We start from the raw sequence: 27,500 nt of genomic DNA, 5'->3' as shown, positions 1-27,500 counted from the left end.
GCCGGTGACACGTCGCAGATATTAACGCGTTAAAAATATTATATTAAAAGCATTAAATTAACAACCATGAAATATTATGCAACCATTATATCCCTCGAGATAACTCAGTTATTTGGGCCGGCGGAAGAAGAGGCTGATGGGTAGAGATCCTTGTCTTTCTCCTTCGTCCAATCGCCGAGGTGAAAAATGCGAGGGGCTTGTTCCCATCGCGACGCCCCTCCCACCCTTTCATGCGTCCACGCAGTAAATACAGTCAGTGTTTCAGGGAGTTAAGTATACGCTTTGATCGGATATGGGTTCTTTGTTTCTCCGGGGAAAATTTGCGGTAATGACGGGTTCCGTAATTGGCTGCACGGAGATGTAGTCGCTTTCCCATGCAGCGCAGGTGTTTTAATGCTTTGATTCGGGAATATCAGCAAGGTGTCTTAACGGAGTTTTACGTTACGTTTCAAGAGATGTACGTACCTCCTGTTATCTCGGGTTGCTCTGAAATAAAGCGGTGTTTATGGTACGGGGTGATTGTTGGATTGGTGTAGAGGTTATTTCTTAATGCTAGGCTGGAGTTCGGATTGGCAAGTTCCCTTTGGCGACCTATGGTGGAGGATTTATGTTTCCCCACCGTGTTTCGCCGAAGCGAAACACCGTTCGTGGGATTATCCTACGTGGCAATGCTTTCTCTCTCACCACCTCTCATGGGATTCGAAGTTCCCCGTTTCGCATTTAATCGCGCGGTAGAGTAGCATTCCTTGCTAATAGTTTTATTGAAAATCAAGGAAGTTGTGTAGAGAATTTGGAAAATTGCATGTTCATATTTCAGAATTGTGGCCTAATATCCCTGTTTTTTTATCTTTTCAGGTCAGTACCAGATGATTGTGTAAACACCTTTGGGGATAAAACATCCAGCTCGAGTCGGTTATGCGCTTTTTGTCTCCAACACGGCAAGTAGAAAAATCTTTCCGCGAGCATTTTTCGGAAAATAAGACGTCGCTCATTTAAGATTGCAGAGGGAATTACGTCCGATTTCCTGCCGATGGTGGTGGGAGGGAAGAAGCTCAATGGGTTCGGCTCTGTCCCATCGCTGCTTCGACTTATGAACTCGTAAAGGTGTTCGTGGATTTTTTTTTAACTTTCGCCGCGTTTCGATCGTGCAAATTGCCCTCCCCAGCTGACCTAACACCCTCTAGTTGTCTTCTGTCCCTCTCCCCAACCTCACAGCCCCTTCCCGTGGGGTCTCTCGCCCCCCTTCGCCTACCACCTTCACCCAAATGTTTATTTGTCATAATTCCATTCGGGAGGGGCTCCTCGGGAAGTGAAAGGGGATGGTTGGAGGGGAGGGGGATAGCAGAAGACCGAATCAGAAGCATTTTGAGTTGAAACCGTCCCTTCCCTTATTTTCTCTTGAACTTTTTCTTCCGTTTAATTTGTAAGTCCTCCCATTGTCACTCGCAAATTTCCTCCGAGTCCCAATCTCCGGTCTTTTCGTACGCCTTGCGATTGTCGACTCCCCCCACCTCTCCGATCCTCTTCTCTCCCCCGCACCTTCTTATTGCAAACCACCTCCTCTCAAGCGCCTCCATCCCCCCTCTCTCTATATCTAAGGGGAGCCCTTTTTCTCTCCCCTCCCCCCCCCCAAATTTCTCGTTTTCTGTCCATTCTTTCTCTCTCCTGATTTATTTAAGCTTGCTGTTTATTTTTCGACGATGTTGATTCTGTTTTCACCCGGCGGCGCTTCCGCCTGAAAAACGCTCTTATCTAACCAGTTGATGATACTATATTGGCGTTTCGGGGCATTACCTTCAGGAAACGAATTGCGAATGGCCAGCGACTCGTAGAAGGTCTGTGTGCTGCCAAAGTCGATAATTTGTAATATTTTCGGAAGAAGAAAATAAAATTCGAAACCAACCCGATGGTGACCCAACTGTTTTATTTTCAACGTCCTCAGTGACATCGTTCCCTTTGCCAACTCAGCGGCCAATTTTCTTCTTGAGATAATGCGTGAAAGGAACCTTTTCAGAAGTGGTATTGCGTCGTACCCTGCCCTTCCATTGAAAATGAGAATTGTTCGTCAGTTAATTAATGACGCATTTCCGGTGGAGCCCTATCCTAACCTTAATCTTTTATTTTTAATACCCGCCGCCTCTTTTTCTCTCGTGGTTCCCGTGGGCGTTGCATCGACAGCTCTGCAGATTGGGCTCTCTCCTTTTGGAAATTTGAATCGACATTAAAACTTATACGACCTCGTATTATGCCATAAAATGAACTAGTTTAACGGCAGCATTGTTCCTTTGTCGAGTATGAAAGATAGGGGAGTGGAAAGGAAAATTTTCTTGCTTATTAAAACCAGATGGGCGGGTGAGGATTTTGGAGAAATCGAGATCGTGTTACTTTCTCGGTTTGCTGGTGCAGTAAACCCAGTCCCAAGATCTAACACCCATCTGTGATGCTGTATCGATTCATGTAAATTTTAATTGATATCCGAGTGGTGGTTAGTGGTCAAATTATGGTTCACCAACAGCTACGGTCATTTTACAAATTGCTATCCAACATTTAAAATATCGATCCTAGATATATAAATGACCGCGGTGAATTAGTGAATATCTCAGTTTTATTTATAAATACTTTGATAAAAGGTATTGCGCAACGTATGCAAAGCCACCGGAATAGTATAAAGTCTACTACAATTTCCCTGTAACTATAACCTTAAAATGAAGCTGTGGAGTCCCTTCGAGAGGACATCCTTCGTTAAATACAGTTGTATCGCACGAGAGCAATGCGATAAGTAAGTATTCGGTGTCGTCCGTTCATGCTACCGTGACGTTTACCGGAAATCGAGGCCCTGCGGGAAATTGTTGTATACTTTATACTATTCCGGTGGCTTTGCATACGTTGCGTAATAATGCATGGAATGTCGTAAACTTCTTACTCAATTTCAACAAAATAAGTACAATAAGATGGTTATGTCAAACCCATCGACACTTGCGAAACGTTCGCTGCGCCGAATCCCTACCGTCATTAGGAATTGCACAAATGGACAGTTGGGAGAGCTTTCGCTTTCGGGATAAACTGCCATGCCTCCCACTTCCTTTCCTCCCGTTCGTTCATTTCCTTTCCTGTTTTCAATCCCGGGACTTTTATTTTCGCGCGTTTCTCCCGCGCAGTTCCCAAGAATTTCGCGAGTGACAACGAAATGAACGGAATTGATTTCCCGTATTATTTCCTCCTCCGATATTCTGGCAACGGCCGTGGAATCAATGGAAAAGTTTTGTGACCGATCTAAAGGAGCGAGAAATTTCATTTCCCCCTCCCTCTCAAGAAGTCTTACTCCCTCCCTCGAGCCGTTTTAATTAGATCGCTTTATCTCGCACAACCTTCCAACCCCTCCCTCCTCCCCACTCACCCCCGCCTCACGACGCAACCGCCCACCCCCGTCGGCGTCTCAAGGTTTAAAGAATAAGGATCCCGGGGAAAAAATAATAATCCCCTTCTTCATTCCTTTCTCTTTTACGCCCTCTCCCCCCTTCTCCCATCCCCCCACAACCCCATTGGCCCCGGGTCTAAGAAGAGTAGGCGGAGGGGGGAAAAAGAAAATGCGGCTCTTCCGCACTTCCACTCGCCGAGTTCTTCGCTAGTGTAACCCCTTCTCTTTCCCTCCCATTCACCCTCCCACTACCATCCTCCCACTCTCCTCCTTCCTGTCTACCCCCGCCGTCTTCCCACGCATCGCACCCTTCATTTTCCTCTCATCGGCTATCCTATTTCCGAGCCGGACTCCCATCGCTTCCATCCCCTAGCACCCACTCTTCATCCGCCCTGCCCTCGCCACCCCAATGCGTCCTTGCCGCGTGATTGAAAGGCCCCGGCTGATTCGGCTCCCCATCCCACACCACACTCTCCCATCCTGCCATTCACGCCTTTCGTGGGAACACCCTCCTATCACCAACCCCCCCCCCCCTTTTTCTCTACCTCTCTATAACTCTCGTCCCCCAATACCCACTCATACGTTCCTCCGTTTCCTCTCGCCCTCTTCCGCCTACTCCTCCCTCCTTGTCAACCCCTTCGCATCCTTCCCCTCCCCCGTTCACTCGTATCCTGATTTCCCCCCTCTCCACCTAACAACCACCCCACACCCTCGGGAAGCAACTACGTGCGCAGGACGAAGCCACTCTTCTTGACGTTTATGTTCGCCCTCACGAGAGGGGGCGCCGCGAGCAATCCCCCTTTTTATTTCATCATCATCATTTTTTTTTCGGTTCGCCCGAGTGCGTCTCCTTCCCAAGTTTTACCGAGCACCGCGGCGTACATTCGCTTTTTCCGCATCTCCTTGTGAGGAGGTCGGCTCGTTCTGTCGCCCAGGCGGCGGCTGCGGAATGTGCTCTTGTTTCTTTTTCCCCGCCGCCGCCTTGCTCTCGAATTTCGACCCCCCGCGGGGAAGCGTTTTGCGCGAAGCGTGGTGTACGTTAACCCGCATTGTTTAAGGCAAGTGTAAACCAGTAGTTGGGGATCGTGAAGATAATGGTTAGTTCTCTAAGCATAGGCATACGGTGGCCATTTGGTGCGTACTTGGTTATTATCTACCCCCCCTTCCCCACCTGTAGTTATTCGCTGCGCGGTGAATTTTCATTTTCCCACGACTCTCTCTTTCTCTCTCTGTCTGCTCCTATTTCTCTCTCACGCCTTATAAGATGAGAATTTAAGCATCAATTTGCATTTTAGATCTGATGCTAGAGAAAGTGCAAAACGATAGGTGAGCTTGTGAGATTGCTGGGATGAGATTAATTAACATGCGTTGAAGTGGAAGTAACCCTACAGGCATTTTCTGTTTAGTCTGAAGGATGAAAGAGCGTAATGTGGAAGGCTCCCTATTAGAGGAGTTTTTGGCGAAAGTTTATGCTTCTCTCATATCGAAAAACTATTCCCGTTGTGTATTGCTCGTCTCCCGCTAGTTTCGAGAGGCCCTCGATCGCCCTCGGCTCTGGTGAGAGGTCCTCGATCTGAACGGAAGAATTAGCCCAAAAGTCAGGCCTCCTAAACCCCCCACCCCACAGAACCTTTTAATCTCACAAGACCCGCCCCGGAGGGTAGTCGGCGAAGGAGAGGGAAGGAGATGCGGAAGGGGAGAGGCCAGGGAGGGGTTGGCGGAGGGGAGAGGCCAGGGCGCCGGCCTCAGCCTCTTCCTCCACCGCCTCTCCCGAGGCGCCATCCCTGTGCGTGTTCATCGCCCGCCCCACCCCTCCCCTCTCTTGCGCCCTCTCCCCCATCCGCCGCCTCACTCTTCCTCCTCCCTTCCTCCGCGGTGGTGCCATCCGAGGTCTTGCCGGCCGCCGTCTCCACGGCTTCGGCGGAAAGGGGTCGGGTGCATCCACGGGAATGCGAAGGGAGGTAGTTGAGCCTCCTTGGCACTCATTAGTCGTATCCGAAGGGGCAAAGTAAGGTCGGGGATGGGTGACAGGAGCGCGGTGTAACACGGAAGGCGCACGAATTCCCTCCCAACAGAAACACGAGCGATACCAGCAAAATGTCCGGGCCACTATAGACTACCATTAATTCGAGCCCATCAGTGGCAAATTTGACTGTGTTGAGTTTGTCAAAATGTACGGGAGGAAGAGAGAACGTGAGGTAATACTGCGGCGGGTTTTAATATCATTCTATGTGGAGCGGAAGTGGCAAAAAAACGTGTGATACATTATACTTATGGTCTGGACACTTTGGATTGTCAGCGGGGACGGTGTGGGATGATGATGAGGGGAGGAAGAAAAACAGTTAATGGGGCCTTTTTTTGCTCTCGGTGGGAGTCTGGCTAAAGATAAAGGGGCGGAATGCAGGCGCATTCAAGTCTGCTGAATGCGCCTGCAGAATAGCAGGAAAGTGAATGTTCAAAGGAATCCCATCGGCGAAAGCATGGCGTCTGCGGTATCAGGGCGCATATCAGCAGGAAAGACTGAATTTTTTTAGAATGCCTCTGAGTTAGCGGAATTGGCTCCCTAATTCGTTCTGAAGGAAGTCTCCGCCATCTTGAGGACGTGCCAGAAGAGGTGGTGTCCGACTTGAAGTTCTTCCAACGCTAAAGAGTTAGAGGCGCTTCAAATTGTCAAACGGGCGCAGTCGCATCCAGGAATTGCAGTACTTGCCAAAGCCATTTTTAGTGTCCATAGCGTGTCATGATCAGCATAACAAAAACGAGATCTGGCGTAGTGGAATTAATGCTTAGTAATTTATTTTATTCAAATATTACTCTCTCAATTTATTGCCTCCCTCCTCCAGGATCACCACAGCAATCCTTCAAAATCGTTGTTCACTTCCCGAGGTTCGTGGTGGGAAATGTGTATTCTCCGGAGTATTACTTAATAATTACTTCTATCGATTTACGTAATTTCCCTTATTGTGGTGGCGTTTGGAGAAAATTTTTCTTCATTCCGACTCTGTGGAAAATTCGGGTCGAGCTGAAGCAGTGACTTTAACAGTAAGTCGGCGGAATTTTTTTAATCATATTCCGCTCCAAGTCAATGGGTTTTCCGGTTTTCTCGTCCGAGGGAGCGGTGGTCTAACGGCAGAAAAAACTAGATCCTCTTCATCCAGCGTTTCTTTTTGGGCGGATCTTCCAACTCGAGGAAAATATACTCTCCGCTACGAGTAACGAAAATCTTCTTTTTTTTCTTATTTATTTATGGATCCCTTTGGCCATAGCAAAAGCAGAGGCTTTTATAGGAAAGCCACTTCTCCGCCCTGCTCGCCTCTCTTTCCCCCCTCCCTCTTCCTCCATTTCATCCTCCGTCCCGCACCCTACCCTCCCTCCACACTACTCATCCTCCAACCCCTCATCTCCTTCTCAATGCTTTCCCGTTCCGGAATCCATAGAAAACAGGTGCCTTCCCTTTTATGCCGTTTTCTTCCTCTCATTAATTTCCTCGCGGCCGGAAGGGAGGCGGGAAACGAGGAGGGATTCTGAACCGATGATAAACTCGTTATGCCCACGCCGAGCCATTGAGTCTCTCCGATCTTGCACTCTCCTTCCCGGCTTTAGGGTCGTTACTTATGCGGGGGTTGGGAATCGCTCGGGAGTGGTGGGATTAAGGCAGGGTGGGCATTACCTGTGAGACGGTCGTAATAACTGCCTCCCTAATCTTCAAGTGGTGGGTGCCAACGTGGCTTCAGGTGAGGATGTTTTGCGATCCTCGATTACTTGATTGAGGGAGCTAAAGGACTTGCGGACAGCCCAACAAAGTCTTCGACGCCGTCGTTATCGAATCAGCAGTCTCGATGTGTTAAAACCTGGTTCACGTCGCTGGTTTTGCATGAGGAAGGCTGCAAAGAAGTCGAAGGTTTCGTAATTCCGCAGGAAATTTAAGGGAAGATAGCCTGCAGCAAAACTTACGCATCATTCAGTATTAGTAGTCTTTGGACAATTCTGGAACAGACATAGCTTCTCGCTAGTTTATTTCGAGAGCTAAGACGGGAATAGAGCGAATTTCGTTGTGGAGGGGAATTTTTACCCCTTTTGGACCGGGTTCCTTGTTGAAGTGATTTCCCTCAGGAGTTTTTACACTCCCTTCTTTGACCTTCCGGTCATATTTTTCCTAAACTCCTCTGTTTAAAGGTTCGTCGATTACTCTGTTGATTTGATAGGTAGGCGATCTAAACAGCAATCGTGGCCGACTTGGGTGGGAAGTAGTGGCTTGGAGTTAGACGTTGTGGAATCGGCCATTTGAAAGGCAACTTTGTGAACCTGTCCAAGAGGGAAGAGGAGTCTCTAGTCTTAGAATTATCGATGGGTAGCGAAGGTGTGAATCGATGTTTTCTTACCAGTAATTGTTGTGGAAGGAACACCCAGACGGTCCTCAAGAGTTTTAACTCTCACGTTCTCCTTCCTTGAGAGCATTCGGTGCCTCCCGCCTATTACTCTGGTGATCATGATTCCCAACTCAGCTTCTGGGAACTTAATTTTTTATATTCAATATGGCGACCGAGTGTTTTTTTCCGGCGAGTCTCTTATCCCCCGCGCGTTCAAGTGCGAGAACAGTCGTTGCATCTTGGCGAAAGTTATCGACTTTTCCCACGAGAGAAATCCACCGAAAGTAGCAAAGATGCCTCGACAAAGGATAGGGGACCCAGAACTTCCCCGTAACAAACTCGGCATAAGATTGAATTTTACCCATTTCTTCCGAGGGGTTTTATAGCCATCGGTAACCCGCGTCTACTTTCCACGTTTTATTGCACGTTCATCCGAGTTTTGGTACACTGGAATAGATTCTAGCATACGAGTATATCTTTGACTCACGGTGATGTTTTCCTTCAAGGACGCGTCAGGAATGTTGCCTATGGTACCAAGAAACTATAAAAATGGGTGTCTTGCATATATCGTCGTGAGTGTACTTAGTGTGAATTGATTATCAATTGAACAATTTTAGCCGGAATTCTGATTTCCTACATCCCAAAGGATATTAGGAGTATATCCCAAAGGAAAGAGTAAAAATGATAGTGAGATGGGAGCGTTAGGAGGATCGAGGGTGCCCGTTCGCGTTCCAACTGTCGCCGTCGCATTTTAGCATCTACTTCATTGGTGCGTAGCTTGTGGGATTCTTTTGATGATTCTTCTTCTTGTGTTCTCCAACTTGAACATCCTTCCCTCCCGAGGTCGACGTCGGGCTTGGTCAGAGATGGATTCGGTCGTTCCCAATTTCGTCCGGGGAAATATATAAAACCGCCTCCCATTTTCTTCAGTCCGTCGAAACGTCCTCCCCACGCTTCCTCCCTCCAACTCTCCCCGACTTATCTTCCTCACCATCGTCAACCCTCCACATTCTGGCCCGCCCGCTCGTGGGTGCGACGAACTTTTGATGTCGCCCATAAAAACGCGCGCCAAACTTGTGGACACGGGTGAGCCAGGCTCACGAGTCCGCCATTTTTTGGCGGGTACAAGATGGCGGAACTGCGTGGCAAACTATTTTTTCCCCATGCGATATGGGGTGATTTGGGGCGAGCGAGGGATGGGATGAGAAGAGAGAGAGAGAGAGGGAGTGGTGTGGAGGGAATGCGTGAGATAGGAGTGGGGAGGAGGAGGAACTCGGAAGTGAGTACGCTTTAAAAAAATAAAAGTGCGCGTGAGGGATAATAAAAGAAGAAAGTTCGAGATTTAGATGGAGATAGGGGGTGGGATCGATGGGATCCGGGGAAGGGGGGGGGGGGACATAAAAATGAACTACGTTGACGACTTTTCCGCAAGCAAGAGCCCTTAGGAGCGTCACCTGAATGAGAATGAGGGGAAATGAGCTCGGGAGGAAGGATTTTACTCTTCTATTTTTTTTGGTTGAAGAGAAACGGATCCCAGAGGAAGAGGAAAGGGGGCGAGGGAGAGGGAATCAGGGAGATTTTGGTGGCCAATGTGGGCGGGAGAGGAACGATGTGAATACCTATCGCGGGTATTTCGGCTTTTAATTTTTTTTTGGAATTCTTACGGATGGCTGTCTTACGCCCTTGCTATCGGTTTAAGGGCTTCTGAACTCGAGGCTTGAAATGAGAGTAGCTTTGGGGTTTATGAGCCCCTAACGAATTGTCCTGGACCAAATAACTGAATAACCGCAGTTGAAGCCGTATACATCTTAAAATCCCTAGCCTTCGGCTGAATGTCCTGCGATGAGCCCACTCTTTTTCTCTAATCTTACCATCATTTTTTTTGATTATGCTCTTCCACATTTCGCATTGACCACCTGTTCTTTCTTTGTGTGTTTCTATCCCTTTTCCCTATATTTATATCCACGTGAATATGTTTTCGCCGTTTGGCAGGTTTTCATGTTCGATATGTACGTATGTAAATAACGGGCGCGCACTCACACTCTTATATAAAATTGATCCTGAATACCACTCTCAATTGCAATTTCCATGCACAAGTTCTGACGCCATAGATGAAGACCTATCTGATATTAAAAGAAAATACTTTTATGCGGATAGTATGTGGTGAATTGATTAGTAGAATCTTGGCAAAGAGACTGCACATCGCTGGCATTGTTTATAATAGGAAGATATATTTTGGAAAGGTTACTGTAACCCGTAACCCGCAGTAACCAATGTACTCTCATATCTTGTGTGTGAATTAATTTGTCTAGGCGTAATATGCTTAGATTCACTGGAGCGCATCGCGTGAGCATACTTTTCGGTTCTACCAACAAAATGAAAAAAAATAGGGAACAAAGGTGCTAAATTTCTTTCCAATCTCCATCAGCGCATCTCCAACTGTTATCTGGGCTTTTTTTTCAGGATAGGCGATCAGCAACGAATCTTTGTTGCTTCCCACCGACCGCAAATGATGACGGAATCTGCAAGATTTATGCGAACCTCCCATACGCCCTCGACTGTCTTGCCCCCCGTTATCGACAGTGGCAACTCCTCCATCCATCACTCCGGCATCAACGGGTACTTATCGGGAGCGTTTAGAGCGAAGCGACCCCGGCGATGGATGGCGAATGACTATGAGGCAAGCGATGGGACACTTCTGTGGACTTGTTTTTTTTCCCCGACAATTGCACACCCCCATCCAATGGAGTCTGTACGGGCGGGCGTGACAATCTCTTCGCCCCTTTGGGGGAGGCGGAGCGGCCCGGTCGAAAGGCCGGGGGGGGGGGGGAAGGAAGAAAAGCGATATGCTCTTCTGTCTACATGTGTGTACCTCACCGTTTCGTTTTACCTCGCGCAACTTCCTTGCTTCGCAACTCGAGTGTCATAACTACGCCCGGGGCAATTTCTTCACTATAGCATCCTTATCATCGTAACATTAGGCTGCTTGGATATTTTATAGGTTAAAGCAGTGAAAGTAGACTAATTGCACGTGATTTAATTTTCAGATAAAAGCTTAGTTTATTGTTCTCAATTGAAGTTTATAAATTAATTGCCTCAGTTAACATACACGGATTATCTATCGTCCCGTCTTTGTTTCGTCCAGAGCCGCCCTCCCGCAATGGAGAAAGTGAATTTTTGTCTGGCTGAAACCCTACTTTCTCATAATATTTTGAAGCTTTTGTACTTCTTATTACACCCCATAGGAATGAATATATACTGTTGTAAATGATATATTGGGAAAAAGAGGAATTTAGTCTCTACAAAGACTGAGAAAGAAAATAATTAAAACTCTTCGTGGAGGGTCTCATTGCATCAAAGTGATACTTGGGCCGACGCCATATGCTCGACAGGAATTTGGGCTTTCAATTCATCCATAAAGTAAAAATGACGAGAATTTGGCGGATGGAAGTGATAAGGAATGAGTGTGCTAAAATAAAAGGAAGAGAGAAGAAAGTTGTGAAAGTAAAAAAATGCTTGAATTCATTTTAAGACGAGAGGGAGAGAGAGACACGACAAATGAAAAAGGGACTACCGGAGGACAAAGGATCTGCGTTTAATAACGTTCGTTTAACAACTCAAAAGACCTTGTCTGTTAACCTGAAGTGACCTCGAAATTTCGCACAATCCTGTTTTATTTGTTCATATAAGCACTGCATTGTGGGGAGTTTGGAGTCGCCTAGGTGCGGATATTCTCTCTCGTCCCTCAAATCGACCGCGGACCTCCAGACACTTTCCCGTCCATCTTCCTCGCCTCACCCACCCTTCTTTTCTCCCCGCGACCCCCACCCCCTCACGTCTCTCCATTGAAGCAGATCGTCTGGGACCCTCTCTCTCTCTATATATATATCCACCCCCTCCTTTCTCTTCTTCCCTCCACCACCGAAGCTCTTCCCCCTCCTCGCCCCCACAATGATCCCGACATCCCCCCACCCAGTCCCTACCTCCCTCTCCATTCCCACCTCCCCAACAAGGGCATCTTATCCCCTCCAACGTGAAACAGATCTCCTCACATGCATTCACGGGACAGGGAGCTTTGGGAGTCGGCCTGCTCGCGTTGCGACGGGCGGTCGCGCCGGAGTCGTCACAGCCGCCGCGCCCGGAGAGAGTCGCGCCCCGGCGATGCCTCGATCTCGTCCCTCCTCGCTGGAGCGAGTGGTCGCGGGCCACGGGCTTCCCTTCGTCGCGTTCGCTTCGCTTTTCGTTGTCCGATTCGGGGTCTTGGATCCCGCGCGTCGGGAAGAAGCGATCATGGTGGAGCGCGATAAATGATAATGATACCCTAAAGGCGAAATTGGGGCCAATCCCGCGTGCCTCGTTGCGTTTGAATCAATTTGTCATCTTCCTGCCCAGTTAATGGATTCGCGACTCGAAATTGGCAAGACATTCGTTGTCAACGTCGATTTCGATCAATCCGAAAATATTTTATTGGCAGCTCTCCAAGCTATCCCGTTGCCTTGCAAACCTATTCATACCTTCACAGTTCCTGGCGCTGACGAATTCCACCACCTGCTTCTCATAATTCATCCTTTTGGTCTTCCTCTGTAATTATTCCTCTATGCGGTTTCTTCAGTTATGATCTTCAGTAAATTATAGCGTCTCCGTAATTTTCCATTTAGTTTCAGTATTCTTCTTGGAACTATCCCCCATAGGCTTTATTCTCCTTCGAGGTACTTCTTTATTTGTTACTTTCCTTTTCACCACAAACCAAATTAATCACTAAGGAGCTTGGTTTAATTTAAAGGCGGAAGCGGTCACTCCCTCGTGTCGGTCCCACGCCACTCGTTCCTCGGAGTATAACGTATCTTCTTGAAGGAGGATTTAAAAAAAGATCCTCGTACTTTGGAACCGACATGTATATCGTTAGCCATATATAAGAGTGCTCGCACTATCTGCTTCAATGGTCTCACTTTCTACCTGCGCGTCTTAAAAACTATTTGTTTTCTAATGAGAACGAAATAATTTCAACTTAACTGAATTCGCATTTCGGCAGTTCCTTTGCGAATTAAAAGGCGCGCCGACTCCTTGATCTTCCTTACCCAGCCGCTCTCCTCCTCTCCTCTCCCCTTGTCTTCTCCGAGAAAATACCTTTTCACGCTTTCCGAAGATAGTTGATATTGATGGACCCCATCAAGCGGATCCGAAAGGGCAGTCGTGACAATCGGCTTACCGAATATTGAAAAATATAAGTATCTTCCCTTAGGTCGGAGGGTAGGCAGCATCGATCCCCTTGCTTTCGTCCCCACCTCCACCCTTCTTACCTCTCCTCTCTTTTTTATTTCAACTTCTCGCAGTGATCCGGACCCTTTGCGGGGATGAGGACGGCCTTCCTTTCGATCGGCATTTAAGTATTTTGCAAACATATAATTATTTAATAAAACAGGCTGCAAAGAAAATTCGACGTATACGTTGAGAGATAGTGTGCTCGTACAGAAAGCATAGCAAGCAAAAAAACTCCTTTGGGCTGGAGCGAGGGGAGAAAAAGGGAGGTGCACTCCACGCCAGAAGGTTAATCGGATAACCTTGTGTAGGTATTGGGAAAATACAAATTGCACGATTTTAAGGGTGGTAATCAAGGTGGTGGAATAAAGTCCAAAATTCAGTGGTTGGGAATACCAACACGAGAGGGATTCTGTCGGATCAACAGAGAGAGAAATTCCATTTTCCCATGCACAAATAGCAGGTCATTACGATAGAAAGCATTAGACACCATCATTCAAACAACCATTTCGCTGGCATACCACTTTACTTTTGAGTTTCTTTACTCTCGCCGATCACGGCGAGGGCTTACTGTCTTCCAATCCATAGGTCATGGGTTCGATTCCTGCCTCGGTGGGTTTTCCTCCACCAAAAGGCTGGGGTGTTCATGGTTACCATTGTTATTATTTTAATTTCATGGTCCAGTGTAAAAGTCCAAAACTCGAGAGTTAATTTTTTAAAAAGTGCTAAATAGATGTCACTTAGGGATTGTAGTCCAAAGTCCCACGTAATGCAACGCTGTTGGCGCCCCGCAGAGAATTTTGTTGAAATATTGTTGACGTAGAGAATGTACAAAGAAAATAATACTATGCTAGAACATTAGCTGTTCGTGGTGTGGCTGAGCAGAGCAGATTTGCGAGGATTAATGCTCATTGTTCAGTGACTTACCTCGGACATTTTGAACGTTCTCGGTGTTGAATATTAGCATCGAAGCCTCGCATTCTGTCTTCTTGAAATTCGGGCAATTTATTACGTCGCTGCCTAATGTGAGGCTATGTGTTTTGACGCGTCACATTGAACATTAAAAACGTGTGCAGTATAAAATGTATTTCATATCTTTGAGAGGAGAGAGAAGCTGTGAAAAATTCCTTGGAAACTCTGAAAAAAAAACCTCATGTCGACAAGCACATCTGTGCGTCACATCTGCGCTCTGCTCTCATTGCTGCCGCACGAAAATACTGCGTCTTACGGGGTACTTTACCCAATGGTCTCATGTTCCGTAGTGCTCCCAGTCTTGTAGGCGACGGGCGGATTTCGGTTGGAGGTCAGGCGAGACCACCACCGCCAGTTAACCTGGGTTTTATAGTTCTGTCCTAAAATGCTACGGATCCATTTCTGGGAAACACGAAAAAGGCACCCTAGTGATGCCTGGCTGCCACGAAGTGTTCCCAGGGAGAGTTCTAAAAGCCCTCTCGCTGGCGAAAATTTTCCTGCTACTTCTTTTTTCTGTCCCCGAATCGAGCGCAACTCACCGTTTTGTGGCTAACAAGAACGTGGTACTTTAGTATCGTTAAAATGGTGGAAAAAAATCACATTTACTCCGCAGCCATCTCCTGTTCTTGAGTATTCCATTCGCATAGTTTTCGAGCCGGTGTATTGTAAAGTTTATTTTAAGGAAAGGATATCAGAAAAAGTTTGGGAGCCGTAATAATTGTTTTGCAACAGGAAGCTCGTGAGGTATTATGTCGTTACTGAACTTTTCAAGTGTCACACTCGTATTTAGTTCCTCCTGCAGAGGTGTATCATTGTGAGTTACTAATATTTATTTAGCACTTACTCTTATAAAGTTGGCGTACTTACATACACCTGGGTGATTTTATCCGCGTCACCGATTTGATAACAAAGGACAAAACGCTCGACTTATATCCACTTTGAAATGCCACAGATTAATTAAAAAGTACAATTTTTCGTTGCCTCTACTCTTAGAGATAGTAATTTTTTCGTTATTTCATCGTTATCATTGATAGGAATCTAAAGTTATCCGCGTGAGGCACGGAATTTACCCAACAGTATTGTATTTTACAAGAATCTCACTTTTGAGCGTGATTCTGGAAATTTTGGGGCACTCAGCGCTGTTTTTTTCCCCCACTCCCAAGTATCTCTCCCACGTTTCTTGGCATATTTGATTCTAGACATTCCTCTACATCCCCTAGGATTAGAGCGGGTAGAATCCATGGTGTCCCTCGTGATCGTCCTCCGTGCAGACCGTGGATGCACGCGCAGTTACGTCTTTATGATCGAGCCAACGGCTCGCTATCGACACGGCCCGAATGGCTAAAAAACCTTCCTCTCTCTCTCCTCCCCTCTCTCTTCGGCCGGGAGACCCAAAATTTTGGCAGGGACGGAAGAGGAGGCCTACTGAGCTCTCCCGGCGTGGCCCACCCTTGTTATGTCGTCGTCTTGGAAGATTCGATCTCGGCGCCTGAGCCCCCATCCTTGCCTCTCCCACCCTCACCCAGGGGGCAGCACGCCGGGGGGCCCCCCATCCTCCCCGTCTCTCTCTCTCCCCCTGCACACACCTCCCACCCTCCCCATTCCCGGCACGCCGCTCTCTCAAGACGGCGTCGCTTGGCGCAGGCGTCTCCGGCGCAGGCGTGCCTCTGCGCATGCGTGGCTTTCCTTCCAAAGGGCGAGTGTGGTTCCCTTTGGATATCCTCTGGAGATATTTAAAGGAGATGCCCACGCCAAGTAATCTCTAATAACATTCTCTTCGCTCCCTCCCGTCCGCCATGGTCCCTTCCTCCGGAGCTCGCCTCTCTTCCCTCCTCCCCACCTACACCACCCCCCAACCTTTCTCCCACGACCTTCCGTGAAAACGTCTCTGAAGTTTTCGTCCCGGGAGACCTCCGTGGATGCCGACGTCTTTCCGTAGGTGGATGCTCAGTTGGGTGCTTAATTGGGATGTGTATATATAAATATTATATATATATATATATATATATATATATATATATATATATATATATATATATGTATACTCAAACATATTGTCCATCTCGTGGGCTTTGCCCAAATTAGAATATGTATCTTTTCTTGTCCGTGGAGATGCGCCAAGGTATATTTTGTCTTCCGCGGGCATTCATCTTTCGACTATTCCACAGATTATATTGAGAGGCAATGGTTAATCGATCGTCACTACTTTCGGATAAAATAATGTTTGCCTTGTGTCATTCATGTGAGCAATGACGATGGTGGAGTTGGGTGATGTTTCTTAGGGAAAGACGTTTTTGAGGATTGCGTCAAGGTTAACGTTATTTTATGTGAATATTTTAAGCGCGTCTCCAAAAACCTAGAAAAGATCATCTTCTGCGAGTTAGCATGTCCCAATTCCTTGCTAATTGCTCTCATTGTTAACTATAAGCGTGCCTAAACATCATAGGGTGCTCATTGAGAGTCAAGTGGTATGCGCCAATTAGAAGCTGAATGCGGTTGACGGAGAAGCTCGCAACATGCCCCTTTGAAGTTGGTGGGCTCCTGCCCGTCTGCCATTTCCAACAACAAGGATAATTTTAAATCTTGGCATTTTTTCCATAATTTCTCTATGAGGGGTGAGACAAAGCCGAAGTTTTGCGGTATTTTTTGAAGTCATGAAATTAAATTTGTCCCTCTTCGTGTTTTTCTCGTCTTCCTATGCCGTTTAAGCTTTAGTCGTCGCGGTAAAATAAGGGCGATGGAAGTTTTTTTCTAATTCTGCCAAAACAAATCGATTAGTAAGGGGCGACGGAGATCCTAATGGAAACGGAGTAATTTATGTATGCTACGAAGTAGGCATGGTTACCGTTATTCGTTCATCGTGTTGGCATTTATAAAAATCGTTTGTCTCATTTCAGTTCCATCTTTCCACACCACAAATATTTCCCTGCATCAAAATATTTGTTTCAGTTCAAAATAAGTACCCTGCCGAATTTTCACGAGATGTCCCCTTTCGTGAACACGATGAAATTTCTCTAATGCATGGAATTAGATCGCAGACATTTGAACCCCTGAGCCAAATGTCATTCTTGGTCGGTTCACTCTGTGGCGACTGCGGAACAGATTCGCCGGCAGCGGAGTGACGACGACGCATGTGCGACAAAATGGCGGAACGGAGAGCGTAAGCCGCCTTCGCCCCTCTTGGAGCACTACCAAAGCAGAAAAAAAAACTAGTTTGCCAAGTGAAGAGATTTTTACTCCTGCCCCCCCCCCTCTCCGCCCCCCGCAGCATGCGTTCTGTCAATCCATAGCCGTTCCTTTCTTCTTCTTCTCCTTCTTGAGGCCGCCTTTTCAACAGTCCGAAGGTTCGCCCCGTGAGTTGAAGAGCGGGGCTGGCGGCGGAGGGGCGGGGAGAGTCCAAGCCGAGCTGGCGAGAAAGAAATTTCCGCTTCCCACCCCCCCCATCCTGGGCTTCCGTTCCCCCCTCCACCCCTTCCGGAAATTGCTTTAAGCAGCGAAAACATTCTCGACCCGAGCAGCATAAGCATTGCAATGTTGCTGGGTGGGAGTAAGTTCCACCGGGGCGGGGGGATGGGTTCAGGCAGCGAGGGGGGCATGGTCGGAAACGAACGTCGAGACGGATAGGGTGGGGGGAAGGCCCACTTGGTGCGCACCTCCCCCTCCTCCTCCGCCCGCCCGTCGCCTTTCCTATTCGTGATTTGATTTACCCTTTGTGATTTTTCCGAGTCCGTTCGGGTGGGGTAGCTCGGGTCGAATGGGGGAGGGGAGGAGGAGGAAGTGGTGATATCCCCGCGCTCCGACTAGCATTTGCTTTTTCGCGTTGAAAATCGACGGGTGGGTGTTTCTCTAGCGGATTTCATATTTGTTAATTTTCCTCGTCGTCCACTCTACTCTCCATCGGGGTGTCTCCACCCCTGCCTCCCTCCCTCCCCCCCCCCGAAACTGTGGTTGCGAGCGAATGAGTGAGTGATTCCCCTTTCCAAGTCTCCGGAATGCCTTCCATTTCCTCCTTTCTTATCGGTCGGCCATTTTCTCCTTGGCTTTGCTCCTGAAGGCACCCCCTCTCTCTTTCCGCCATCCCCTGGACTCTCTTCTACTTCCCCCTCCGGCATTTTCATCCGACCTCTCCCCTTTTCTCCTTCTCCTCCACCTAATCTCCCCTTTCCCTGCTCCCGAAAGATTGGTTTTGCCGTCTGGGGGAGGGGAGATGGGAAGTGTTCAGGTCTTGCATCTTCCCCTGAGCCTTCTGTGATTGTTTGGTGTTCCGGAAGGTTCTTTCATCTTTAAAATTAACCCCCTTCGGACGAAGGTGAAATTGGACGGCTGGAGGTTTTTAAGAAATGCTTCCGAATCTCCAATTTAATCTTCAAAAACTGTCCATGTCAGTGATTTATGGCCAATGAATGGAAATTTTGCGCATTCCCCACCTTGGAACAAATTTGTATAATTTCATCTGGGAAATATTCGGTAATTTCAAATAACGGTTGCGTTGGACCGCACATCGAACGAATCATCCTTCATTCAAAATATTAACTATAATTTTCATCCAGCTCAGCTTGTTAATCAGTAAGAAGTTGGTAAAAATTTTCTTCCCACAAAACGTAAGATGAAGTGCATTCCGTTTAATGCATCACAATCATGTATCATCGTATTATAACTTTTTCTCTCGTTAAAAATAGTTTTTTTTCCAAATTTGGACTCTCTCCTATTATAATATCAGTAAAGTCGTGATCAATGTTTTTTAAAGAATTTTAGTCACTCGGCTGTGTAGTTGATCCTGTAGCCATGTTTGATAGTGTCGTAATCGCGCATAGTGTAAGTTTTAGTAAAAAGCGTTTATCTATCACGCCAGATATTCGCGTTATAATCATTTTTCCACTTCACCGTTTCGAAGTACTCATCTTCTTTCTACCTCCTCAGCTGCAGACTGCGGAAGGAATTTGTATACGAGTGGACTTCGAAATTCATATCGGTTCAAGAGGCAAAATCCTCGGTGGGCATGCCTTTCGTTTCGGAGGCGGGCTCCGCGAGGTAGGGAGGGACGTCTGAGGTGGAGGGCAGGGGTGTGAAAATGAAATCATTGGCAGTTGAAGTCAATGGCGCCAGCATTACGAGTCTGCCACTCTCGATAGGAGTTAGCACCCGGGCTGGTACGGCCTGGCGCGCGCATCACGCGGCCCCCGCGATAAGATGTCCCGCCGAATCTCGCACTCCTTCTGTCCGCCTTACCGTCCCCGCCACCCCCGAGTTGGCGCGAAATGGGATATCCTCGGTCTGTCCCCCAGATGACCACACGCGCGCTCCTCTTTATCAACCGCACGCGCTCGCCTGTGCAACGTCCCGATGCCAGTCCTCCGCACCATCTCGCTCACTGGTTTCCCACCGGGTCATGGTGCGTCACCTCTTCGCCCATTTCCATTCCGTCTCCCTCTCACGCTTTGTAGGAGGCTCCAGGATCTCTGCACCCGCCGAGATACCATTTTGCTACGGTCGTAAAAAAACCGGCAAATTATTCCGCGTCTGTTTTCCTAGGCATAAATGCCCACATATTTATGAGCGGTTATCTTGTGCTCAGAGTTGCGATCGTTTCATATTTCGAGTTTTCCAAGGGTAGCGATGACTCAATTTTTTTGTGAAGTTTTGATGTGATAGATTTATGTAATTGGGGTGAGATTTTAAGCTTAAATGTTTCGCAAATAATCTGGAAATATGCCAGTTTACTTCTGGGATATAACTAATAAACCCTAGTCCTACACCAATTGCTGCGAGTTGAACTATGCCCTAGAATTGTTTGGATTTTATTAGTTTTTGCCGGTGAACATTTTTAACACGTCTGGTGCCTCAAAAGTGCAACCACGGATTACGTTAAATATTATTTCATGGCTAAATATTTTTCGTGATACAGTTTTTAAAATACCCGGCCTTCAGCACAGGAAGGCAATTTGCATCTCCCTCATGCACGTCGCGGCTAAGGTGATGGGGTGAGTTATGAAAAGAGAAGAAGAAAAGGACGGGGAAGTGGTCTTTTGAGTTTCTGCTGTTGGGGTCGGGAGCAGGCGTGAGGCAAACGCGTATCAGTAATAGCGAAAACAGGGTTACGAGTTCTTTTTAAAATCTCCTGCAAAACCAGAATATTGGGGTGGTGTTGAATACTCGAAAAACAAAGCACCAATATCAAACTATTCCATGGCCATTATTTAAAATGGTGCATTGGAAAATTATTCTTTCGTTCATCCTTAATTTTATTTTTAAAATAGTCGTGAAATGATCTTTTGTTTTCAAATTGAAACCCTTGAGTTCTCTCGGGGTAAATACGCTCCCATAGGCACGTCACCGTCAGCGTCAACAGCACGTGCAAAATGGTTAGATTCCTACGTATATTATAAGGCGTTCTTGTAGGCGAGAAAAGTACTATGTTCCAAGGAACCTAAGGTTTCAAACATGAAGCAGTCCGTCAAAACGTTCGCATGGAGAATGGATGGATCAGAAACCTGGAACCTGCACGGATCAGAAACGTGGAACTATGGAAAAGTGGGCAAGAGAAGAATAAAAACCTATGAAATATGGTGCTGGGGAGAATTCTGAAGATTAAATGGACACGAAAGAGGAAGAGCTAAATAGAAGAGCTGAAGAAGAAAAGGCAATATGGAGAACTCTACGACTGAGGAGAACTTGATGAATTGGGCACACGCCTTGAGGCATAAACGGATTAATTAGCAACGTACTAGAAGAGAAGAGCCCGCGAGGAAGACCAACAGGCAAGCAGATAGGACAAATTAAGCAGGGCCAAAAACAGAGAATAGAGAAACATGGAAGGCTGCAGTAAAAAAGTCCCTGGGAAGAAAAACTGATAAAGGTGATGATGATGCTGTGAGGTAGTAAAAATTTATGACCGTGTTAGGCCGTTCCATTTGCTCAACTACATTTCACCGTGCGTGAATGAATTCTCTTAAATGGGTGAGCGAAATGTGAATGCTCAACCAAAATAAACTCAATGCCTACGTTTTAGTTTTCAGCACCAAAGTTGGCGAGTTAAACAATGCTTTTTTTTTTTGTTGTCTCAGGCGTAACTTTGTGGAATTTGCATAACATATTGAAATGTAATGAAATAATTGACTTTGTAATTCCACACACTTTTTTTTTTTTAATTCCACACAAAAGTGTGTGGAATTACAAAGTCAATTATTTCATTACATTTCAATGCTTTTTTTATTTTTTTCTGGGCGTTTTAGAGAAAAATGCGGTATTCATCTAGCAGACATCTTGCGGCAAAAACATAGGTACTTATCCGAACACGTGGTAAGGGACGAAATCCAATAAGAGATTCACTCTCCTTAGAAAAAGATTTTGCAATGTTTTCTATTGGGCTGAGCTCTCGGATTACCATTGCCTATCCATTTCGTAAGTAGCCGTTATCCGTTTCTTCGTTATCTCTCCGGCAATTCCCTAAAGATGAAAGAAGAGTTGAAGTCCTTGACCAAAACTAGGGAAACTGAAATTAATTGTATTTTTTATTTCACTGTAGCACGAGTGTAACAAAGTGCCGATTCCATCTCGCGCTTTATTTCTTTCTTGAAACACATCCGTGAATGCCGCAGCGAAGGCGACCGCCTTGTACCACTTCGTCGTGGCCGCCTGAATGCTTAATACGCCTACTTCAGTCGGGAGCGAGTGTCCCCGGGCCCACGGGCGCTGGCACAAACGGATGGAGAGATGGGCTCTCCGCCTTGCCATGGACCCGACCCAGGCCTGGACGGGTCAGGGAGTCGCACCTCTTAAATCCGCGGCGGGGAGGAGCGGAGGGAGGGTTGAGGGGAATCTCCTTTAAGATGACGGCCGTGTTGTACCCCTCGTCGTCCCGACGCCTTCTCCTCCATCATCCCCCTCCCGCCTACCTTCTACCGGGCGTATCCATCTCCCATTGTGTGCGCGTAACGAGCCTCCTCGAACGATGCGAGTGTGTGTGTGTATTTGGTGTCTTCTTCTCCCTCCCCCCCCCCCCGGAGCACGCTCGTTCGGCCCGGTCACGTATCTCCTCCCCACCCCTCTCCCTCAATCTCTCTTCCTCTTCCTCTCCTCCTTGCTCCGGACACTCGCGCCAATCCGCCCCCGCCAATTCCAACTTCCCACCCCATCCACCGACCTCCCATCCCCCCCTCGCATGTCACGTTTCATGGTCTTCCCCCCTCTCCTGTGGAGGGAGGAGAATGTGTGTGAGGGGGGGTTGGAACGGCTCGGGAATGGGTGAAAGACGCCGCCGAAGGGAAGGGAGTGTGTGAGAGAGTCGGAACGAGGGGTAAGGGTAATGGGGATGCATTTGCCAAAGTTAAGGGAACGTCCCGAGCAGACAAATCGCGTATACCGGTAGAACCCCCCGCCTACGCATCGCTCCTCCCCCACTGCCGTCTCGCCTCCCGTCTCTCCCTCACTTTCCCTCCTCCTGTCACCCCCCCCCCTCTTCCCCCCTCCCCCCCCCCCCCCGAACCCGCTCGCAGGCTCCTTCGCTACAACGCCTCTCCCTTCCCCTCCCACCTCCCTACCCATCATCCTCTCGCCTTCTTTTCCATCCCTTCCCCCCCTTTCGCGCACGCAAACACCCCTCACTCGCCACCCCCTTCCGTAGAGAAATTCCGACAAAAGGACGGCGTTTTCCCCCTCCCAGCCCCGCGCAGCCCCTCCACTCCTTCCCCCCTCCGGCAATGCGGGGGCTTAAGATGACGCCGTGGCTGCGTAAAAAGTGGGAGGGGCAAGGGAGGAGGGTGGAGATGAAGGGGATTGGAAAGAGATGAATGGCTCGAGATGAGGAGGAAGGGGGTAGTGGAGGTGGGCGGGGATAGTGAGTCGTGGAGGAAAAGGTACGGAGGCTTCGATTTCGGGTGGGAACTATTCGTTTTTGCCGCAACCACTGTCAAAATTCTACTTCTCCCACTCCTATCCCCGATGAAGAAGGCGAATCGATTGGCGCTGACCGCCTCGACGAAAAAATCCTAGACTTCCGTTATTGTCGCAAGCTAAATACATACCAGAGCTGACGCTTTTGGCAGGATTTAGATAGGGAGAATCACTCAATTCTGTTTCTCATGAATGGCATCGTAAGAAAATGTAGGTAGTTCGATCTCCATTGCCTGCAGTGAAATTTTCACAGTCCATTCAGAATTGTAAGGAATATAGCTGATAGATTTCGCAAAAACAATAGCCGGGATGGCAGAATGAATGTCGTCTTCGCGCCTCTATCATTATACGCATTGTATTCTTATTTCTAGGCCTCGAAAGGACGGAAGTAAAGTTTGCCACTCTTTGAGGATGGGAAAAAGCATGTGCGCATGCATAAACATGAAACGACCTAGGATGAGAGTAGGGAATGGAACGAGAGGGCGAGATGAGGAGGAGGAAGAAGAGTAGGCAAGAAAAGGAGCATCGGAACAGTGAATAAATATGTATAGACAGACCCTCTCTTTCTTTCTCTCTGTGCCCGAAGCATTGAGCGAGCCAAGTAACGTTCCGAATGAAGCACCGTAGACCAATATTCGTTCAGCGGTCGTGATTTTTCCACGGCCGGGGAAAACGGCGGGGTCGCCGGTATAAAAAGGGAATCCATTGTTGTTTAAAGGTCAGAGCGCGGGGGTCTTTGAGCCCTTCAACCTTTCGCAAGCATTTGATTTTCCTCGTCGATTCCGATGCGCTTTATTGTCGCTCCTCCTACGGCGGGGACAAGTAAAAAAGTGCTTAGATGTAAAGGGAGGCAATATAAAATTCAATGCACCTCTTAACAGTCGTCGTATGTTCAACGAACGTTCGCCGAGGGAGTGAGAGAATATGTTCAGGTTGTGCATTATTCATGTCCCAATGGGAAGCGACACAATAATACATATATTTAAATACCATGGCAGTCGTGGGGAGGGAAAAGGGGGGTAAAACCTATGGGAGGAGGTGGAAAAAAGCACGAAAAACAATGGGGAGCAAAAGTGGAAATGAACGATCAAATAAATCTCGCGGAGGTCATCCAGGCAATGGGGCGTGAGCGCATGAATACTTCAAAATACGGCAATAAAAATTGATTGACGGGAACGTGCGTAAAAATCACGACCTGCGCGTGTGAGTTGTGGCCGCAGGCGGTGGCGGCGGGGAGGAAGACCGGGAGAAGGGGGGTAAGGCGAATGTTGCTGGGGGTGGATGGCGAGGAGGTACCGGGGTCGAAAGTGGACGGCGGACTCTGCGAGGAGTTTTTGCGCGTACCCGCAACCTCAATTCCCGCCGAGGGATCTCGCGAAACGTTGGTTGGGGTTAGACGGAACTGAGGAATGCGTGCGTGAGGCACGCGGGCAATCCCGTGATTCCTTCCGGTACACTCGATTTTGCGCGCAGGGGCAGTTTCATCTAATTTTCTTTTGATCACATATGTGCTTATTGTGATGGTGATATCCCTGAATAATTTATTTCTATATAAATAATAGGGGTTTCTGTTTAATTGTCCAATTGAAGACCCGCGTTACAGTGAAGTAAAATAAAGTGGTCGCAATAATTTTAGTGAAACTTTGATTTGATTCTTCGGATTTTCCAAACCTTTCCGGGGATGCCACAAGTAAAGACAGTAATATTTCTTCTGGTACGCTATCCCATCGCATATGTTTGCGCGGTTATTGGCATCACTGCAAAGATTTAATAATGAGTAGTAGCCCGTATCATCAACGTAAAATATTAATGTGGCGATTTTCCAGTGGTCATTACTCATTTTAAGATCAAATCCTTTATAATTCCGAATAATGTTGGATCCAAAAGAAATCCTGTCTCTAATTTATTTTCAAACTTCAGTAGTGGATCATGCCCGTTTTGGAGTCAGTCTTTTTTTTCCGAGAAAGTTTCTGCCTTGCAGCGATCCCTTAAAAACCTATCGGGTCAATAAATTCGCCGGTCTCGCAAACATTTCCATATCGGTATAGGACTGCTTGCTCCACGGCGATGGTCGGAGGAGGATCTCGGGTCGACTTCAGGAATGCGAGTCGAGTCTTTGCACACCACCCTCGTGCGCATCAGCTGTTTTTTTCATCGGCTATGCGTGAAGAGAGCGGCGGATGGGCACAATGGCTCGCAGGAGGTGTGATCGTCTCCCCCGGCGTGAGAAAACACTCGGGATTGCGGAGGAGGCGGGACGGTGGCGGAGGAGGGTATTTCGAGCGGTGTTTGTAAGTTAATTTCGGAATGCATTCCATGCGCGTCGTTCTTGTCACTTTCGATCCGCACGGCTGCGTCCTCTCCTGCACTTCCCCCCCAACAACCCCAGTCCTCCCGCCCCCTCCAATCGCCGCGAACGCTTGTCGATTCCCGTGATGCAAGTATGGTGATGCACTCATTTCCTCGGTGTCAGATGAAAAAAAATTGAACTCTTCCACCATAGCTGTTCCGTGCGTACTCTTAGCTCATAACGTCGTGGATCGTTGTCGTATACCCAGTCGAAGTCATCTTTTTCGTTTGAGAGTTCCGTGGGATCTTTCAACGATATTGCATTGTACGCAGTTACGGGGTATGCGAGGTAAATAAAAAAAAACGGCCGTCAATCGGAAGATCGGGTTACACATCCCGGTCGATAGAATACGATTTTTTAATGACCCTACAGCATCCACTCTTTCCTGATCTATTTTTTAGGATTCTCGCTAGATTGTTTGTCAGTTGATTGGCGGAATTTCGCTTGGGACAGTGTAAATTCGTTGTTACATTCGCTAAGTAACCCGGCTCGGAATCTAATTTAATTATAATCTTTAGGAGGTTCCATGTATCCATTGCCATATTGTTCGCTATTCACGGTTTGGTGTTAGAGAGTTCAACCTGCACTATGTGCAAAGAAGATGGAAAGTTTTTCGTACGCATACAAATACGTCAGCGAATTCTGCGCTGCGTACACATCAGTGTTCTCCTGTAAACCCTTCCGGACTCTATTTTAGGGCCTTCATGTTGCATACAATTAGTAAAAATACGGGAAATATTGATTAGTTACGATAATGTAGGTAAACTGATATATTCCGAATGCAGGCGTATTTTGAGAGGCAAGAGGACGTGACTACGCACTGGTCAGGATCGGCAGGCAGGCGTCACATCCCCTTGCCTCGCCATGGACATTTGTTCAAATAATGGAAGTCGGTCGCGCGTGAAAAATCTCCATCCCATACCGAAAGCCTCTGTGATATGGAAAGTTGGGTGTGGGAGGGAGCGGCTTAGCCCCCGGGCAGAGATGCACCAGCACTTTTCAAGGCGATGAGGAGGGATGATATGACGGTAGTACCCAAATCCTCCCAAGTCCGCACCCCGCCCTCGGCGACGCGGCCGCTTTTCCCTGGGGATATGAATCAGAAATCGGAGTCTCTCACAGTTCCCTCTCTCTGCATCTACGCAGCATCTTGAAATCCTCCGCAGGGGATTAGGGCATTAGGTGTTAAAGAAACATCAGGATGAGTTGAGGTCCTGCAGAACGCCAACGAAGAAGTCTTTTCCAAGAACGAAGCATAAGAGCTGGAAATGAAATGTTCATGTGTTAAATGGAATGGCATGAGTTACTTTCAGCATGAAAGTCCAAAGTCTGAACCCCCGTAATACGCCAAGGCTTTAAATTGAGTATATTTTCAGTACTGCATATTATATTAAATTATAGTACTCCATATTATTAATAAATTATATTGAAAACTGACCTCTTTTTCTCTAAATTTAAATGAGAAGAAAAATCATTGACGTCAAGGAAGATGGGAGTCTTATAAGATCGACCTAAAGTAATGAATCCTGTTGATCGTGGTTGCGAAATGAGAATACTCAGGTGATTGTTTAGAATAAAATGCCGAATGAGAATATAATAATTTTCAGGGCGTAAAGACAACGTTGTATAATCTTTTTACTTCATGTACGACAAAAAATATTTTTCAGTGATTGCAAATATCAGTTGAGAACGGAGGAAACGAATACGATCTGTAAAGCTGAGGATTAGAAGGTAAGAATGTTTTAAAGCGAACAAAAATTCCTTCATTTTCTTCGGAGGGAAGCTCTTTCATTCTTTTAAGAGTGATGAGTGGACCCATACTTCCACCGCCAGATGAGCATGCACTGCCTCCCTCTATCGGCGAATCGATACCCTCTACGCCAAGGATTCCAACTTCCTTCTTCCCACGACTCTGGGAATAAGGAATTCTTGTATTAGCAGTCTACTCCTCTTCCTCCTGATCCAGTTCCTCTTCTTTTCGAAGTCCCTTTTGCTTAAACTCCTTCGGCCTTAGATTTTTCCATCCTTCCATCTCCCAGGATCGACCTCCACCCCTCATCCGAGCGTATCCCACTCTGCCCCGGCATTTTGTTTTTCTCCCGGGCGTCTTCCCTTGAGGTGTTCGGCAGTGGGTGGTAAAGCACTGCTTCGAAGAGTGGTATGATTACCGAGTCACTTGGGTGGTCGCATAGTCACAGTTTGTCCCCATTTACTGCCATCAAAATCCCATACAAATTCT

The sequence above is a fragment of the Hetaerina americana genome, unplaced genomic scaffold (genome assembly GCF_022747635.1).
Source record: "Hetaerina americana unplaced genomic scaffold, ioHetAmer1.1.p SCAF_3, whole genome shotgun sequence".
Lineage (NCBI taxonomy): Eukaryota > Metazoa > Arthropoda > Insecta > Odonata > Calopterygidae > Hetaerina > Hetaerina americana.
The sequence above is the reverse complement of the archived record's forward strand: the minus strand, read 5'-3'. Positions refer to the sequence as shown.